The following is a 20,796-nucleotide window of genomic DNA, read 5'->3' on the forward strand; positions in this document are numbered from 1 at the left end:
TGGGGCATATGTTTAAGGTGAGAGGGGAGAGATACAAAAGGGTATAGAGAGGCAGTTTTCTTTACACTGAGGATGGTGAGTGTCTGAAATGGGCTGCCAGAGGTGGTGGAAGTGAGTGCAATTTCATCATTTAAGAAACATTTAGACAGGTGTATGGATGGGTTAGATACGGGGGGTACATGGACCAAACACAGGCAAAAGGGACTAGTTTAACGGTGAAAAGTGGACAGCATAGCCACGCTGGCCGAAAGGCCTGTTTCTATGATGGCGATCTCTCGGACTCTTATAAAAGCTTCACAGTCACAGCTCCATCTCCCTGTGCTCGACGGTGAATATCACCCACACATCGACACTCACCAACTGCGACTGAAAGTTTCTACTGAATACTCCACATCGTTCCCATTCTATTTCAGAATTCCAGGAATAGTTTTTCTTGAGCCAATGTAATATCTCATGTGTTTCACTTGATGGAGGTGAGAGAAATACACCTCTCAGTAATATCAAGTCCAAATAGTTAGCAATTTCTTGATCCTTTGATCACACAAATACTCGGACACCAGCCCTGCATTCTCTCAGTGATCGGACCTGCTTCTTTCCATCTGAACTGAACTGATTCCTCCATAATCTAAGAAAGAAATTAATGATTAATAACCAACCAATTAATAAAGTTCAAATGACAGAATCATTCATAATTTTCCAATTGAAACACACATTTTGAAATCAATCTTTGAGCAGCTACACAGTAACAAATGGGTGTAAGTGGTGGGGGAGAGAGAATCTAATGAGCTGCTGCACACACAGACAGTGCTGTAAGAAACTAAGGTGTTGATATTTGGGGAATGATGTAAATTGAGGATGTAGTTGGACTGGGGGAAATCACATTGGACTTGTAATGCAGTGACCTAGAGTACAAATACCAGCAACTGTCTGAATTTTATCTCAAATAATTAATCCATCTGGAATTGAAAGTTAGTTTCATAGTCACCATTGTCAAACCTAATCAGTGATTGCTGTAAATACACATCTGCTTCACTCATGTCCATCACCAAAGGGAATCTGGGAATCTTACCTGGTCTGGCCCAGAGGTATTTTCAGAAGACATTAAATAGTTCTGACTGATATATAATGTGTGGTTAAACATGTATGTTTCAGATATGAATATGGAATGAAAATGGGATGGATATCTGGTTTCAACTTCGGCACTAAAAAGTTTACAACACACATAATTAACACGGTAATGACTCCTTCCTAACGACTGGTATCAAGACAGATATGGGCAAGGATTTTTATTTTGCTGATTTTTCATCAATTCACACTGAAATGTCGATTGCACTTTGAACACCACCTCAAAGACGTGCTTCAAATGGCAAAGGGCAAAGACTGGGGAGCATCAGATTCTCAGTAGCAACACAAGGGACCAAATTCGTTAATTCGTGAGGACATTGTCAACCAGACTAGACCTGAAACCCACGCAAAGGGAACCAATAAGAAATAACAACTTGTTTCAACTTAATGAGATGGGAATCGCAGAGGCCATGGGGCTCAGCAGGAGAAAGAGCATCCACCATAGGGTGGTAGTGAGAAGTGACTGAGGAAAATTCTGGGAGTTGAATCACTAGAACAGGGAAGGAGATTGCTGACTGTTCAGTGTCAAAGAACAGCTGGATTAACCCCTGGAAAGGGAGGGTAAACAGCAGTGTGTGTGATTCAGGCGGGAACTAACAATCAACAACTTTAAGGCAGAGCAAAGAGTGTCTTTAAGCAAGGTGACGGTCCTCCAGGAGCAGTTGATGTTTGTCTCGGTGTGCGTCCCGGGGAACAGAATGAAGAGCACAGTCTTGCGTCATGGAGCTACTCAGGACGAACCTTGACAAAGGCCACTGCATCTTTCTCCAGACTTCCTTTGCAAAGACAAATTCCAGAAGGAGATGTGTGACAGTCTCTCTCCCTCCCACAACCCCTTAGAGAGTAGCATGCTGAGGCGAAGAGAGAGAGAGAGAGAGACAGATAGACAGAGGCAGAGAGAGAGAGAGAGACAGAAAAAGAGAAAAAAAAGAGAAGAGGATTCAACGACAGGAGCAGGGCTGTCGAGTTGCCTACATGTAGTGCCTTGGTGAGACCACACCTGAAGTCATGTGTATAGTTTTTGTCCCTTATCTAAGGAAGGACATTCATGCATAGAAGGAATACAACAAAGGTTTCCCAGACTGATTCATGGGATAGCAGGACTGATGAATGAAGAGCGACTGGATCAGTTAGGACTATTTCCACTGTAGGTTAGAATAATATGGGGCACCTTTTAGAAACCGACAAAATTCTAACAGGAAAGGTCAGGGTAAACACAGGAAAGATGTTCCCAAGGTCCAGAACAAAGGGTCAATGTCTAAGGATCTGGGGTAGGCTATTTCGAGCTGAGATGAGGATAAATTTCTTCACTCAGGTTGAGGTGAGGCTGTGATATTCACTGTCAGAGAGAATGTTTGTTGGCTAAAACACTGAATGGTTGGAAAGAAAAAGTTAAATATTGTTCTCAAAAAGAACAGAAATTTCTGGTGAAACTCAGCAGGTTTACAGATAGAGAAACAGAGTCAGCTGTGAAGAAGGATCACTGGACTCGAAACATTAACTTTACTTTCTCTCCACAGATGCTGTCAGGCTTGTTGAGTTTCTTCAGCAATTTTGGCTTTTGTTTCAGGTTTCTACTATCTGTATTTCTTTGCTTTAGTACGTCATGTTGTGGCTGTGCAGGCCATTGCTTTGGCCACTTTTGAAATGCTGCATGCAGCTCTGGGCTTCTTGCTATAGGTAGGATGTTGTGAAAATTGAAATGGTTCAGAAAGGATTTACAAGGATGTTGCTGGGGTTGGAGGGTTTGATCTAGAGGGAGAGGCTGAATAGGCTGGGGTTGTTACCCTTGAAGCATGGGAGGCTGAGGGGTGACCTTATTGAGGTTTATAAAACAATGAGGAGCATGGGTGGGGCAAATAGACAAGATGTTTTCCCCAGGGTTGGGGGAGACCAAAACTAGGGGGCATAGGGTTAAGTTGAGGGGGCAAGATTTAAAAGGGTCCTAAGGGGCAACTTTTTCACACAGTGGGATGGTATGAGATTGGAATGAGCTGCCAGAGGAAGTAGTGGAGGCTGGTACAATTCCAGCATATAAAAGGCATCTGGATGGGTTTATGAATGCGAAGGGTTGAGGGGGATTAGGGCCAAATGCTGTCAAATAGAGTCTGTGATGATGCTGCTCCTTTAACAAGGTTCTTTTGCACTTGGTTTTCTTCCCCCCAGAGAGATCGTAAAAGACACAGGTTCCAAAAGGTTTGGGTTTCAAAGGGTTTTTGGGCCAGTTTGATTATAGCTACAGATACTGCCTCCAGCAAAAAGTTTTATTTTTAAAAGAATTTGTGCAATGAAAGGGGAATGGTCACTTCCCCCAGCTCAGCTTTTCTCTGGTTTGATTTGGTTTTTGGACATCTGGCTATTCACTGAAAGCAGACAGGGAGTGTTTTGAGGCTGCTGATCCAAGAAACAGTTACGTGAAAGAAGCAGGTTCATGCTGATCCTCTCTGTCTGACATCTCTCTCCTGTAAGACCCGGTGTTTGATGCTACCTTTTGCGCCACAAGGTGTTTATGGGGATTGTTGCAAGTATAGGGAACAACAGGTAAAGTCTGTTTGGTTTTTGGATAGGTGAGGCTATTCTGCATTCAGTTCTCTTTGCTTCTATTTCATTGGGTAATCTTGTAAATAAATTTGGTTTTGTTTAAAACGAAGTGGATTGACCAATGGCACCTCTCCTGGAATATCCACTTTACACTTTCTTAAAACAACGAGCAAAGTTAGGGTCTAGGCTACTTTCTTGAAATGTTTTGAGGGGGTCTGGCTTGGTCCATAACAAGTCAGAGACATGTGCAGCACAGAAACAGATCTTTCGGTCCAACTCGTCCATGCTGACCAGATATCCGAACCTAATCCAAAAATCATTCAACACCAGGTTATAGTCCAACAGGTTTAATTGGAAGCACTAGCTTTTGGAGCACTGCTCCTTCATCAGGTGGTTGTCCGGAGCAGCGCTCCGAAAGCTAGTGCTCCCAATTAAACCTGTTGGACTATAACCTGGTGTTGAGTGATTTTTAACTTTGTATACCCCAGTCCAACACTGGCAGCTCCACATCCTAACCTAATCTACTTCCATTTGCCAGCGCTTGTCCCATTTCCTTCCTATTCTTGTGCCCACCCAGATGCCTTTTAAACATTATAATTGTACCAGCCTCCACCATTTCTCTGGTTGCTCATTCCATACAAGCACCACCCTCTGCATGAAGAGGTTGCCCCTTAGGTCCCTTTTCAATGTTTCCCCTCTCACCCTAAACCTCTAGTTCTGGACTCCCCCATCCCAGAGAAAGACCTTGTCTATTTACCCTAACCATGGGACTCATTATTTTATAAACCTCTATAAGGTCACCCCTCAACCTCCGACGATCCAGAGAAAACAGAGTTTATTCAGCCTCTCCGTACAGCTCAAAGCCTCCAACACTGACAATAACTTTGTTAATCTTTTCTGAACCCTTCCAAGTTTCACAACATCCTTCCTCTTGGAGTGACACCAGAATTGCGCAGAATATTCCAAAAGTGGCCTAACCAATATCATGTACAGCTTCAACATGACCTCCCAACTCCTATACTCAGTCCTCTGACCAATAAAGGAAAGCATACCAAATGCCTTCTTCACTATCCTATCTACCTGTGACTCCACTTACAAGGAACTATGAACCTGCACTTCAAGGTCTCTTTGTTCAGCACAGTCCCCAGGACCTTCCCATTAAGTGTATAAGTCATGCCCTGATTTGCCTTTCCAAACTGTATCACCTCACATTTATCTAAATTAAACTCCATCTGAACTAGATTAATTTGGGGTATCTGTTCAACATGGACAGTTAGACAAAAAAGCCTGTTTCTGTGCTGAACATCTCTATAACGCCAGGCAGATAAAGTTCTTCAGGGTTAAAGGGGTCAAGGATATCAAGGAGAAAACAGGAATAGGGTTTAAAGTTGGATAATCATTCATGGTATATATAATGATAGATCAGGGTCTATGGGCTGAATGGCCTGCTGCTGTTCTGATTTTCTATGTTCAGGTGAATTAATATGTTAAGCACCCCTGAAGAACTTGCTGTGGACATGACTTAAGGAAATTATTGTTTACAATACAATGGAAATGTTTAATGTTTTAACATATGCACTCACTGAATCAGCTCCAAATTCTTGCAGTTGATGATGAAGTTTCTCATTTTCGGAATGCAATCATCTGTGAATTTATTTCCATCCAGGTATAGCATTGACAATGATTCGCTCTGACTAAATGCCATCCTCAGGTCTTCAATGCAAGCTAATGTCAGATTGTTATCCTGCAAACTAAAGATTGATAATTACAAATCAGTTTTCAATACAGCTTGAAAAGATAAAAGAAATTCCACTGAGAAGGAAGAGCAATAATTGGATCAGCATAACAAAGTGAGAAAGCTTTTGAACCATCAGCCTCCTTTTCATTTTATTTGACTCAGTAATGACAAACTAATAATCAATTAACTTTAATGCTTTTAGTCTTTAACACTATTATTCCTTAATTGAAAGGCATTACTCTTAATTTTGAAAAGAATCAAACAGGGTACAGTGCAGGAGGAGGTGATTCGAGGCTCCGAATGAGCAATTCACTTCCTGCCACTCTGTATCCCGTGTCCCTGTGCACTGGGCCTTTCCATATCAAAGTTTAATTCCTTTTTGAACACTTCAGTTGAACCAGCCTCTGCCATGATGTCAGTCAGGCACAACATTCCAACCTTAACCAGTCACTGTGCAGAAAAGATGATCTCACATTGTTCTTGCTTCTTTTGGCAATTTCTTGAATTTTTGTGCTGATATACTTGATCATTTCATGGCAGTGAACAGTTTATTGCTACCGACTCTTTCCACTGAAATTATCATTTTTAATACTTCATTCAAATTACATCACAGCTTCCTTTCCTTCATGGAGACAGATCCAATGTTTGCAATCTATCTTCAGACCTTATGTTCATGATCCATGAAATCCTTTTCATGAGTCATTTCTTCCTTTCTCCGATGTCCTGCATCTCTCCTCAAGCATTGTAACAACGTGGGATGTAAACACATCAGCTTAGGCCAAATTGTATTAATTGAAGAAAAAAAATTAACTTTTTTACTTTCGTCTCTGAATCTTAACAACTCTTTTTGTTGAGAATCTGAAAATTGTGCTTCTCTAGTTGGAAGTGTGGTTTGAACTGGCTCCTGAATGATGGCTTAACTGTAACTTTAAAATAATGCTCTTTCCTCGATCTTTTAGCTAACGACCCTGTCCCATCATTCAGCATTTTAAACATCTCCATTGGTTACCATGTGACCATAATTTCCACAAAAAGATTCTGATTCAATTTCTCCCTAATATCTTCCTGTTGAAATTTGATTGAAGTCTAATATATACTTGTTGTGCAGAACAGAACAGAATACTCCAGGTGCAGTCTAGCAAGATCGAAGAATGTGGTGCTGGAAAAGCACAGCCGGTCAGGCAGCATCTGAGAAGCAGGAAAATTGACATTTCGAACATAAACCCTTCATCAAGAGTCCTAATGAAGGGTTTATGTTCAAAACATCGATTCTTCTGCTCTTCGGATGCTGCCGGACTGGCTGTGCTTTTCCAGCACCACACTCTTGACTCTAATCTCCAGCATCTGCAGTCCTCACCTTCCCCTATATATTCAACAGTGGTCATGCCAAAGATACAGCAAATTCCCGACTTGCCACAAATCATTGCACATAAAATTTGGGGTTAATGTTGGGAAGATTACCTACTCCAATCGCTTTGTTTTGCATTCCGAATGCACCAAAGATGCAGACAAAATGTTGACTCCTGTATCTCCAATGTTATTGTCATTCAGCCTAACAGACAAGAAGGAAAAAACAATCTCTCTGATTAACATAGCATAAACTTCACCTTACAGAAACTCCATCCAATTGTTTCTCATTGACACACTGAGGCATGGGCAGATAGAACAGTGTTGTGCAGTATTAGAAAACAGATTGAAATCTTGCATAACTATTCTGACTGAATTAGTTGGTGACTAGTGAACACATATTTCAAACAATACGGCTGTAGCAGACATTGGTTAGGCCCCTGTTGGAATATTGTGTGCAATTCTGGTCTCCATCCGATTGGAAAGGTGTTCTGAACTTGAAAGGGTTCAGAAAAGATTTACAAAGATGTTGCCAGGGCTGGAGGATTTGAGCTATAGGGAGAGGCTGAACAGGCTGGGGCTGTTTTCCCTGGAGCATCGGAGGCTGTGGGGTGACCTTATAGAGGTTTACAAAAGTATGAGGGGCATGGATAGGCTAAGTAGACAAAGTCTTTTCCCTGGGGTTGAGAATTCCAGAACTAGAGGGCATAGGTTTAGGGTGAGAGGGGAAAGATATAAAAGAGACCTAAGGGGCAACCTTTTCACGCAGAGGGTGGTATGTGTATGGAATGAGCTGCCAGAGGATGTGGTGGAGGCTGGTACAATTGCAACATTTAAGAGGCATTTGGATGGGTATATGAATCGGAAGGGTTTGGAGGGAGATGGGCCAGGGCTGGCAAGTGGGACTAGGTTGGGTTGGGATATCTGATCGGCGTGGACAGGTTGGACTGAAGGGTCTGTTTCCGTGCTGTACATCTCTATGATTCTAAAAGATATTTCGATAAATACATGAGAAGGAAAGGTTTGGAGGGATATGGGCCTGGAGCAGGCAGGTGGGACTAGTTTAGTTTGGGATTACGTTCAGCATGGACTGGAAAGGGTCTGTTTCCATGTTATTTGACTCTGACAAGTTGAACGCAAGACAGAAAATTGATTGTCTTATCTCCAATTTTTTTAAACATTTGTGCAATTATATTCCATTGAACTCATCCAAATGTAATCCAGCAAAGAGTAAAAGCAATGGTTAATTGTGAGGCATTATTGCCCTGCTTGGATAACACAACAAAGAAAAAGACTTATAGACATCAATCAATCAATAAATTCCTGCATCTCTATTGTATTTAACAATACACAAGCCATGTTTTCAGTTCCAAGCAGAATGGATAATGGTTCATCCCAACAGTCATGTAAAATATGTGGTGATGAGCTGCCCAATCTCCCTCCTGCTGAGGTGAATGGTGAATTTTGTGCTACCACAAAGGACAGATCATGCCTCCTGTAAATCACAGACTGTTGAACCTCTATTTCAAACCCACCCTGACCCTCACCCGTAACAGTTTCAGATACATGAATGGCAGCCTTGCTGTGTTAGCAACGTATTCTACATTGAACTAGGTACAGCATTCACTTACTATTTATCTAGTGAATGGTTGGGTCAAATACAATACCAGATTAGCTTTGGTTTGTAAAAGTAAACTGCAAAGGATGATATTCATCTCTGCAATGGCACACAATTGGTAACAGAGATTGGGTTCAACAGTTTGATTTGCCACCTGATCTCCATTGCTATTCTCTGTCAGTGAACTGTGTTCAGTCACACACCAGGTCTGTTCATTTAATTGAGGGCCTCTTAGGATTAGTGTTCAAACATTCGCCAACTTTTCATTTAATTTATTATTTCATCAATTTTGATTTGTAGCAGTGAACTGCAATGAGCTGGAAATGATCTTTGGATTGTGGACAGCAACTTGTGTTTCAACAAAACAAACAAACAAGCTGCTGTTTGTTCGCGAGGTGGGGCCTCACAGTTAATGACAGGTTAGCTCTTGATCAATAGGATCCTGTAGATGTTTCAGCACGGTGGGAGAGCAGCACATTGAACCAGATAAGAAATGTTTGGGCATTGATCAGGCCAGTACCTGGGAATTGTTGTGAACAAGCCTGGGATAGAACATAAAATCAAAAGAACTGCGGATACTGGACATAAGAAACAAAAACAAAAATTGAGGGAAAAGCGCAGCAGGTCTGGCAGCATCTGTGGATAGATATATTTTGGTCCAATGAGCTTTCCTCAGATCAGCAATTTCCATTTGTTTCTGGGAGAGAACGACATGGTCAAACATAGACATAGATCACGGTTTAAGTTGGTTTTGGGACTGTGCTTTTGAGAGAATGAACCTAGCTATTGATGTTACAGCATGAAGATTTAAATGCTCCCTGCCTAACCTTGTACTTTATTTCAGAATTTCAGTCCTCAGAGTGAATTCAAAGGTGGCACAGATCGATATCTTCAGAAAATTAACAAAGAAACCATCAAATATACATTGAGAATAAGATATGAAAACCACTTAATCTGGCCAGTTTTGTTACTTTATTTTAATTATCCCTTCACTGTGTTTATTTGTCTGTCTGTCTGTCTTTTGTGTGAATTGCCCTGGAAACAAGGTTATTGGTTTCAAACTTTGTTGTTTAATTTTGCTCTGCTAAAGTTCCTATATTGGTAATAAATTGCTTTTTTCTGTTTCAGTTATTAACCCACCGTCTAGGTTTCATTATCAACAGAGTCTGCGATTGGTTATAAAGTCTGGTTAGGAATCGTTCAGGTTAAAATCTTTGAAGGTTTTAATTTTACTCTGTTGTGAACACAGAGGTACGATGATTTGGCTCGGTTCTTTGTTTCCTTGTCATAGTACTAGTTAAAGACTTTGCCAGACTCCTTGTGGCTTTTGAATGTCTCACAGTGTAAGACCAACTAAGTTAGCCTGGTGCTTTTTTTTCTATTATAGTTTTCACTCAGTATCAAGGTCAATGCAGTAGTAGCATTAAAAATAAATAAAAAGCATGGAAAACTCCTTGACTCTCAGAAAAAAAACGAATAGTAATTGTGATTCAGCTACTATAGTGACAAATGGCTCAACAATTAGCACTGTTTCCTCACAGCACCAGGGATCTGGGTTTGATTCCACCCCTGGGTGACTGTCAGTGTGGAGTTTGCACATTCGCCCAGTGTCTGCGGGGGTTGCCTCTGGGTACTCTGGTTTCCTCCCACAGTCATCTATGTGCAGGCTAGATGGACTGATCGTGCTAAATTGCCCATAGTTTCCAGGGATGTGCAGACTAGATGGGTTATAGAGTCATAGAGATGTACAACAAGGAAACAGACCCTTTGGTCCAACTCATCCATACCGACCAGATATTCTTAATTAATCTAATCAAATTTGCCAGCATTTGGCTCATATCCCTCTAAATGATTCCTATTCATATACCCATCCAGATGCCTTTTAAATGTTGTAATTGCACCAGCCTCCCCCACTTCCCCTGGCAGCTCATTCCATACCCACACCATCCTGCGTGAAGAAGTTGCCCCTTCAGTACCTTTTAAATCTTTCCCCTCTCACTCCCAGATCCCAAGGAAAAGACCTTGCCTATTTACCCTTAACATGTTCCTCATGACTTTATAAACTCTATATATAAGGTCACCCTCAGCCTTCAATGCTCCAGGGAAAACAGTCCCAGTCCATTCAGCCTCTCCCTTAGGTCAAACGCTCCAACCCTGGCAACATCCTTCTAAATCTTTTCTATAGCCTTTCATGTCCCTTGGGAAATGCAGGGATAGGGGAGGGGTCTGGATGGGATGCACTTCAGAGGGTTGAAGCAGACGGGATGGTCCAAATGACCGTTTTCTGCTCTGTAGAGATTCTATGATCCTATGAAATTCATATCAGTTGGAATTTATAAGAGAAAATCAATGGGTCATTGCTGACATGTTATCTAATTTCATCCGGATCAAACATACCTTAGAACTTTGCACTTGTGGATTGCAGGGGCCAATCGTTTGATCCCCTCCTCCTGAATATAACATTTCTCCAAATTCAACTCCATCACTGATTCACAAAGTTGTACAACATGAGACATTATAAAACAGTCCATTGGGTTCAATCTCAGTGCATTCTTTGGATTGGAGTCCCCAAAGTTCAAACGTTCCACAGATCCAATGGTCTTCTGAACTAAAGCTCTATTCTGAGACTCCGACAAATAATGGAATGTGTTCAGCAGTTTCCTCTTTCCAGTGACTCTGTCCAGGTTTTTGATTTCTGCCTGAACATTGGCCTGCAGCCAGTCTATCACCTGACAGGTCGTGTGATGAGACAGCGGACCCAGGAACGGTTCCAGATTTCAGGATGAAGTGGGTGTTGAAAGACCAACTAAAAATCGAATAAAAATCTCAAACCGACCATCATCCTTCTTAAAAGCACAGTGAAGCATTTCCACCACATTCTGATGCTTTGGACTCAAATACTGAGCCAGGGCGGCCAAGAATTCCTGGATGGTAAGGTGGAGAAATGTGTACACAATGTTTTTAGCTGTGTCATCCCTTTCCAAGATCTCCATCATGAATCCTGAAATGAATTTGCTGGACTCCAGCTGATGCTGAATGAAGTGATTCTCATTAAAAACAATTCTCCTTTTCAAAACTCCCTGGTAAGCCAACTCCCCGAGTCGCTGTAAAACCATCCGCTGGTCCTCAACATCTCGCTTGTGGTTGTCCAAGAGGTTGGAAAGGTAGATGGAGAAATGTTGAGTGATGGTTTTGGGAAGAGGTTGCTTGCACTTCAGCTGTGTAAAGAGCGGGCCTAAGGTTGAGCAAATGATCCAGCAATATGAAGGGTTGTAGCACATGGTGTACAGGATCTCATTCTCCTCGACGTGTTTGAAGACATTGGTAGCGAGTTGCTCACTGCCAAAAAACTTTCTGAAAAACTCTTTTCTTTCATCAGCAAGAAAGCCCAGGATCTCAGCCCAAAGGTTGACATTGGCCTTTTCCAATGAGTTAAGGGCAGTCGGCCGGCTGGTAACCAGCACAGAACAACCTCTGAGCAGCTGTTGCTGTACCAGGGAGTGCACCATTTCAAAAACTTCACATCTGCAGTCAGGCGCAACACAGTGATTCGCAGAGACATCACCAGCCACGTGGCCAGTGAAATCAATCTGGTGTTTGTACTCATCTAATCCATCAAAAACCAAGAGAAGATATTCAGGTTTCATCCAGATATCTTCAATTATCTTTGCTAAATAAGGGTACTGATCCAATACCATTTCAGTCAGAGAAATGGCTCTGTTGATGGCATTAAGATTTCGAAATGTGAAATGTAGAACAAATTGGAACTGAGGATAGATGTTTCCTGCTGCCCATTTATGGACCATCCTCTGCACCATTGTTGTCTTACCAATGCCAGCCACTCCGCTAACCACCGTGGTGCCAGACAGGCTGGAGTGACCAAAACTGCTCCTGAATAATTGATCAATCCGGATTTTTTCAAGTTCACTGGTGACGTACTTCCGCTGCCATTCTTCATGTTCTCTGCCTCTGGAAAGGAGCTCATGTTCCACTAGTCTCCGTTCACGCAGAGTGGAAATAATGATAAGCTCTGTATATCGATCAGTGAGGGAAATGGTCGTTATTTTGCTGTCTCCTTTGATGGTGTGTTTGAACACATGCTCAGTTTGATGGAGGAGGTGTTGCTTGTGTTGATCTTGCATACCTTTCATGACAATGATCAAAATTATGTTGGCATTGTTCTTATTTGTTAATTAACTACATTAAAACAATTAACGAGAAGCAAGGAGTTTGAGTTGGGTAGCAATACAAAATATGGGAGTCAAATCCAAATTTTACTCCGCCGTGCTAGAAATTAATCTTGCCGAATAAATACTGAATTATAGTAGATTTTACATTATAACAGACAAGCCCCTCCACTCTATCGTCATCTCCATCTCCATTTGAGGAGAATTTAACATTGGAACATCTGAGAAGCCAAATATTATCACATTGTTCACTTATTATTATTTACTGCATTCATTTTTGTTTTGTCTGTTGTCCCTAGTGGAGATAGTATCAGAGTGTTTCTAAGATTGATGTCTGCTTCAATCTCAGACAATTTATACCTAATGTAAACATATAGCCCACTGGCTGAATAGGGACTGTGCATAACTCTCACTTTTTCAATGCTTACTGTTGGGAACAGGATGAAAACCAGTGATACAATTAAATGTGCTATGTGAACCATAATTATAAAATAACACTGTCGATGTATAAGGATCACATTGGGATCTTCCACCAATTTTATCAACTCATTGTCCATTTCAGTGCGAAAGCTGAAGCCTCTCATTGTACAGTCTAAGATTGTATGTGAATGGACTCCCTATCTATTCTGAATCTTCGTGTGAATGTACCTATACCCAGCTTGACCCCATATTTGATTTCATGTTTTAACAAGTCCGAGACATAGATGAAGCAAATCTTATCTCGATATGAGCCTAAATAAGTTTCCAAGTCAACTAATTGCCAGGCCAGACAATTGAGTACAGTCTTTGACACAGCCACCTGACGTCAGTAAGATTTCAGCAAATATGGGCTCTTCACAAATCCAATGTTTCAGTACTGTGTGTAGAAATGTGTTTCTGGGATATGTGACTTATTGAAAAACAATTCCTTATCTAGTCCTGGTTGATCAATTCGGTCAAGCTAATATCATTGTAGCCCTATTTGTGCCTTCATTCAATGCCCAAACAACATGTGTGCAATCTGATACATGTTGAACTCTACTACATATGCAGTTGGTAGAAATATGACACTTGGATGTTTAAAGATTCTGTTTCTATACGTGACCCATATCCTCACCTTCTTTAGGTCAATGTGTGTTTCAAGTCATTGCCCAGGGTGGAGCCGACATATGAATCAAGACCTTCTTCAACCAGTACATACATATCAGTTCACTCTGTCCACACTGTGGGACCATACTCTAACTTCTGTATTCACCAGATCTGACTTCATCAGTAACTAGTCTAGAACCAAATGTGATCCTATAAATGACATCATCTTTACTCAGTCTGTCATGTATTTGATTCAAGCTTTAACTGGGTCTGGAGCTCTATGTGACTCCAGCCCAATATAGACTTTGTAGACTCTGAGACTCTGGTGATATTGAGGTTTACATTTGCATAAAGGCACCCTAAGGCCTAGTATTGACAGTCAAAGCAAGACTTCTTTTCAGATCCTGATGTGACTGAAGGGAAAAGAAATAATGGCCTGACAAAGTACCAGGGAAGATTTTGAAACCAACTGACTTGCAAAGCTGATTGTGACCTTGTGGTTCAGCATCTAAGACTGGAAAGTTGGGCTCAGTCTGCTCCAGAGCAGCTGGGAAAATCAAAATGAGCATTCAGCAATTTCCAACAAAGCTCAATATCACACATGTGGCATTGATTTTGTGGCAGATAGAACACTGTCCATGCCCAAGTTCCAGTTCATTTGCTTCGTGTTGTAACTTTGATTGCATTTTATAGAAACAGTTAATGGTAATAATTTGGAGGGTTTGTTTCCTTTCAGTGATGAAATGTGAGACACAAATAAAATGTTAGAACTTAATTAATGCAGTACATTTTTATGATTAACGATTACTTTTATTTTGACTTACCTTTGAGGTGATCTGATAGCTCTCCTTCCATCTCTCCGATGCGTGCATTATAAAGCAAGTCAAAACCTGGGAAAGATGTTTCATTTCATTAGTAGTGTGTGGCAACCTCACCCATTAAAGAGGCAACCATGTTTGATTGCTAGAAATAATTGGACCGTACAATACCTCTGCTCTGAATTTCTTTCAGAATGAGTTTCAGTTTTGGCTTTGATTCTTGCATTTTCACCAATGTTTCCCAAAATATTCGTTCTCTGCAGCCATTGGTTTTGGTCACTGTGCTCAGAAGATGTTTTGCTGCTTCCTTTCTCTGTTGATGCTCTGACAGATTACGGATATACTGGAATAAAAGAGAAGAACAGGTAAAATAGAAAGGGAAACGGGAAAAGGGAAACAATAGATGAAGGAACGGAATGGAAGAATGAATTGATGGAGGAAATGAGGGAAAAAGATGGGAAAGAAAGAAACAAAGGAAGAACAATGGAATAAACCAGAAAAGGAAGAAATAGAAAGGAAAACAATGAAAGAGAGAAAATGATAAACAGCAGTGTCGGAATTGTGAAAAGCTGTTACATTAATGATGTTCCATTGGTGAAGAATATTAATCTCAGCACACTGATGAGACCTTCCCTCCCCTTGTGAAGAAGTACTATGAGGGAGACATTAGTAGTCGGCAAAAACAAGGGCTGCAGATGCTGGAAACCAGATTCTAGATTAGAGTGGTGCTGGAAAAGCACAGCATTTCAGGCAGCATCCGAGAAGCAGGAAAATCGATGTTTTGGGCAAAAGCCCTTCATCAGGAATAGAGGAATCTATTGGATATGACATGAAACTTGCAGTTAACAAGTTATGTGATAAACAAAACCGGACTCTACAATATTGGAAGTGGAAGTTTTGGGGTTTGGGTTTGAATCCATAACACTTGAACTATGATGCGAACATGAGATCCATGTTGTCACTTTAATAGCTAGAACCACAACACCTTCATTGAATTCCTACATTAAAAGTGGACTAGTTTCACTGCTATATCCAAAGAAACAAAAAGGAAATCCAAAACAATAAATTAGAAATTTTGTAGGAAACATTGAAAAGTTTGTAATTACCAGGATTTTATTGCAGTAAGAATTGAAAGGATATCAACGGTCATTATGGTATTTGGGACAATTTGGGTAACTAGTTCTGATAACATCATGAAACGCCAATAATTGAAGTCATAAATATCCTTCAGCTCACCAACAGACACAATATTAACATCACTGCAACTGCATGAAGTTTTGCCTTTTCAACATGTGTGCTTACAAAGAACGAAGAACAAAGAGAATTTACAGTCCAGGAACAGGCCCTTCGGCCCTCCAAGCCTAAGCCGATCCAAATGTACTGTCTAAACCTGTCGCCCAATTCCGAAGCATCTGTATCCCTCTGCTCCCCACCTACTCATGCATCTGCCCAGACACATCTTAGATAAATCTACTGTGCCTGCCTCTACCACCTCTGCTGGCAACGCGCTCCAGACACCCACCACCCTCTGTGTGAAGTACTTGCCGTGTGTATCCCCCTTAACTCTTCCATCTCTCACCTTGAAAGCGTGACCTCTTGTTATTGAATCCTTCACCCTGGGTAAAAGCTTACCTCTATCCACCCTGTCTATATCCTTTATGATTTTGTAAACCTCAATCAGGATCCCCCTCAATCTCCTTTTTTCTAATGAAAATAAACCTAACCTACTCAACCTCCCTTCATAGCTAACACCTTCCAGACCAGACAATACCCTCGTAAACCTAAACTGCAACCTCTCCAAAGCGTCCACATCCTTTTGGTAATGTGGCGACCAGAACTGTACACAGTATTCTAAATGTGGCCGAACCAATGTCTTGTCCAATTTTAACATGACTTGCCAGCTGTTATATTCAATACCCCATCCAATGAAGGCAAGCATACTGTATGTCTTCTTGACCAGTCTATCCACCTGTGCAGCAACCTTCAGGGTACAATGGACCTGCACTCCTAGATCTCTCTACTCATCAACTTTTCCCAAGGCTCTTCCATTCATTGTATAATTCACTCTTGAATTAGTCTCGCCTAAATGCATCACCACACATTTGTCTGGATTGAAAACCATCTGCCACTTTTCCGCCCAACTCTCCAGTCTATCTATACCCTCCTGTATTCTCTGACAGTCCCTTATGCTTTCTGCTACTCCACCAATCTTCGTGTCATCTGCAAACTTGCTGATCATACCAACCTTCCAGATCATTTATGTATATCACAATCAACAGTGGCCCCAACACTGACCCCTGTGGACCACCACTGGTTACCTTTCTCCATTTCAAGAAACTCCCTTCAACTACTACTCTCTGTCTCCTGTTGCTCAACCAGTTCTTTATCCACCTAGCTAGAACACCCTGCACACCATGTGACTTCACTTTCTCCATTAGTAAGGCATTTGATAAGGTTCCCCATAGTAGACTAAAGTCCATGCATACGACATCAACAGCCCTTCCTTCATCTATCAACTTGGTCACTTCCTCAAAGAACTCTAATAAGTTGGTAAGGCATGATCTCCCCCGCACAAAACCATGTTGTCTATCACTGATAAGCCCATTGTTTTCCAAATATAAATAGATCCTATCCCTCAGTACCTTCTCCAGCAACTTTCCCACCACCGATGCCAGGCTCACTGGTCTGGAGTTACCCGCAATATCCCTACTACCCTTCTTGTAAAGGGGGACAACATGAGCAACCTTCCAGTCCTCCGGCACCTCACCTGTATTTAAGGATGAGCTGAAAATGTGTTGCTGGAAAAGCGCAGCAGGTCAGGCAGCATCCAAGAAACACAAGAATCGACGTTTCGGTCATAAGCCCTTCTTCAGGGTTACTCTTCGGAGGGTCGGTATGGACTTGTTGGGCTGAAGGGCCTGTTTCCACACTGTAAGGAATCTAATCTAATCTACCAAGTCAAAAAAACTTCACAAGGGGTTGTAATTCCTCACTTTTGATGATCTGGACAGGACACTTCTTCAAGAGTCCCTCAACATTACCTGCCTCAGTGACATGAGTGGCACCTTACTGGTACTTGAACTTGAACTTCATAAGGTGACCTGTTTAAAACTTGACAACACATTTCTTTTTTTTTTTAGATTCCCTACAGTGTGGAAACAGGCCCTTCGAAGAGTAACCTACCCAGACCCATTTCCCTCTGACGAACGCACCTAACCTATGGGCAATTTAACATGGCCAACTCACCTGACCTGCACATCTTTGGACTGTGGGAGGAAACCGGAGCACCCGGAGGAAACCGACGCAGACACGGGGAGAAACGTGCAAACTCCCAGGCAGTTGCCTGAGGCTGGAATTGAACCTGGGACCTTGGTGCTGTGAGGCAGCAATGCTAACCACTAAACCACCGTGCCGCCCATGGCAATGTTTCACTTATTTCTAGGTCGAGCCAAACTTAGCTCTCTCAGTTCTGAATGACACAATGACCATAGTGTTCGGGCTTAAACCAAAAGCTGCATACAACATAAACTGAAGAATTCCATCATAATCGATTTGGAAACGGAACTCAATGGGTATTCCAGTGTCTCCCTTAAAACCGCTGACCCCAATCCCTCCCCACCATGGTATTTTTATTTGTGCTCTCTGCTAGAATCTTGTTGCTTGCAGAGCACACACAAGCTATTCTTCCCAGTGAAATATTCATCATGGCATTTCTTCCATCTCGCTAAAACTGATCTGTTATCCTGACATTCTCTGTCATGTGGTTTTCATCATCACATGATTTCATCCACGAACCACTAAGCCATGGGGTCCCACCTCACTAATTTCTATTTTGCTCTCAGTTCGTTATCGGTCCTTCAAGTAAACAACTTTTCATTATTTTTTTTTCTTTTGAAAAAAATATTGTTTCAGTATTTTCTATTTTCTGGTGCATTTTTATTTTTGTACCCCTGACCCTTACTTTTACTGTTTTTCATATCATTAATGAGATGCACAACCTTGTTACTTTTCCTGAAACTTCCAAAGGTTCCTTCAAATACATGCCCACTTCAATCATTTTACTGATTAATAATAGAATAATGGAAAAATTCTATAATATAACTTACAGCGTAATTTCCATTGCTCAATGAATCAGTTGCTGTTAATGTCAGGGCAATGCTCTCCACCAAGTCTAATATTGCATCCTCCAATCTCTCACAGTAGAATCGGGTAATCAGGTTTAACTCCCTGTCGCTGTAACTATTCAGCAATTGACTAATTCCTTTTCCATCACCGTCTGTCAGAAGAAAGTGAACAAAACATGCAATTAAAAAATCTGATGTAAAAAGCTAAAGAAATATCACACCAAAAACCTTCTACTTTCAACCATTGATACAAAATATTAATTTGCAATAAATAATTGTGCGATTTTACTTGCAGACTCTTCCTGTCTTTATGTAGCATTTTCACAAGGATTAATGGTCTCTTTCTCCTCCTACATGACAGGGTCAAAAACTTAAATTGTTTCAGTTCTCATTAGTTATTTCTAATCACTCTGCCCATAGATATTACACATTTAGGGTAGCAGGCTGAACTTGAACACACTTAAGAATTCTAACCCTGCACCATAGGAGCCCTTCATTGCTGTGTTTTATTAGTCTATATTTCTACCCAGAAGTGTTATCACACAAAAATGAGTTCTTTCCCACTGCAACTTCTTTTTTTTGTATAATGAGCAGCCACCACCAGTAAAAACTCATGTATATCCAATTGATGATTTACAAGCGCAGCCTTTTTTGGGCAATGCAATACCAAATATAAACGTGGCAGCGGACATAGTAGGAAGAGAGGAAAGGGATAAAGTCGAAATGGAGTTGGACGGGAAATTAAGCACTGTATGCCTCTGTGGTGCTCCATCCCTCTAAAGGCATTGAGATGGACATTCTGCGCCCCATCTCCAAGGACACCCGGGCTTGAATGGAACCACAGAAGGACAGATAGTTACCTCCCTCCACAGCCACACTGCCAAGACCTGTTTACAACCAGCCTGGCCATCCAATTGATGTTATGAGCTGGTTCAGTAAACTGAATTGTGTTTCCATGTAGCAGGATCGTGAGCCTAGATAATCTCTCCTGCTGCCACAGATCATGTATGAGGGGATAAAACAACTGTTTTTGTTCATTGGTGGTCTGCCCAGTGGCCAAGCACCAAATACCATTCATCTGCAAGTTGTGCTCAGGCTATGCAGTCTCCTGAGATGCCTGCCATGCTGTTTCCCATTCTGATAGCAACAGTTACTTCTCAGCCTTTCCTGAAATTGTAACATTCTATCCTGGAGGGTCTGATACTCATCAGGGAATATTGCCAGTAACACAACTGATCTTTGAACTTTACCTTTTCCATTTCTTCCTTTCATTGAAGTACATTGTATTTGTCCCACATTTACTCCATCCGTCATAATTTTGCATTTGTTCACAAGCTAAACAAAAGAATATGTACCATTGTTGTTAGACTGATCAAAATGCTGGCGGAATTTTGTTGCTGCTGCTATTCAACAAATGGAAGCAAACTACATTCTAATAACAGCAAATAGATCGTGTTGATATCAAAACACTAAAAATATTTAACTGTATTGATTAAGATGAAGAGTCATCTAGACTCGAAACGTTAGCTTGTTCTCCCTCTGTGAATGCTATCTGACCCGCTGTGATCTCCAGCATTTGTTGTTTTCAGTTCCGATTCCAGCATCTGCAGTCATTTGTTCCCGCACCTTGATTAAGATCTCAGAGTGTTACCTTCTGGTTATATGATTGTCGTAGAGATCGACAGCACAGAAGAAGGTGATCCCGATTTATCCCCTTTTTCACACCTCTCTCAGTGACAGGTTGAGCAGATTAATATTTAACTGACACTGTCAACACCCAGCACAGTCAAGGCTTCCTGTGACCCGGCATGAAACGGTCTCACTCAGTGGGAGCTTCCACATCAATCCCGAAGGAGCGGGCTCGGGTTTGAGGACACACCTTGAGGGGCTGAGGCAGCGGAAGGAGCTTCCGGGGCCAGACCTGGAGGGGAGTGACGTCACAATGCCAAAGTAACGTTTTGGACAGAAGGGCTGCTGATTGGGCAGTAACGGTCAGATGACTCACTCTGTTCTTACCTGAAACCTCCATTCACCTTGCCCTCCCCATCAGGTTTAAGGGCAATGGGAGTCAGGCTGGTGGGGGAGCAGTACAGTCCTGGGATTAAGAGTGGGACCGAGACTGCTATTTCTAGAATTAATTGCATATTTATTGTTCTTTAATGAGATTTTAATTCTAGGGCTATCTAGTTTACTGTAAGTTAATTTTAACAGGCATTAATTTTCAATGAAA

At 41.5% G+C, this 20,796-nt stretch overlaps 1 pseudogene; it reads right to left on the minus strand.

Annotated features, from left to right (window-relative positions):
* Nucleotides 1–301: 301 nt before the first annotated feature.
* On the minus strand, nucleotides 302–20,458 carry LOC140454413 (NACHT, LRR and PYD domains-containing protein 3-like; annotated as a pseudogene).
* Between the last annotated feature and the right edge of the window lie 338 nt (nucleotides 20,459–20,796).

The sequence above is a fragment of the Chiloscyllium punctatum genome, chromosome 29 (genome assembly GCF_047496795.1).
Source record: "Chiloscyllium punctatum isolate Juve2018m chromosome 29, sChiPun1.3, whole genome shotgun sequence".
In the NCBI taxonomy this organism is placed as follows: domain Eukaryota; kingdom Metazoa; phylum Chordata; class Chondrichthyes; order Orectolobiformes; family Hemiscylliidae; genus Chiloscyllium; species Chiloscyllium punctatum.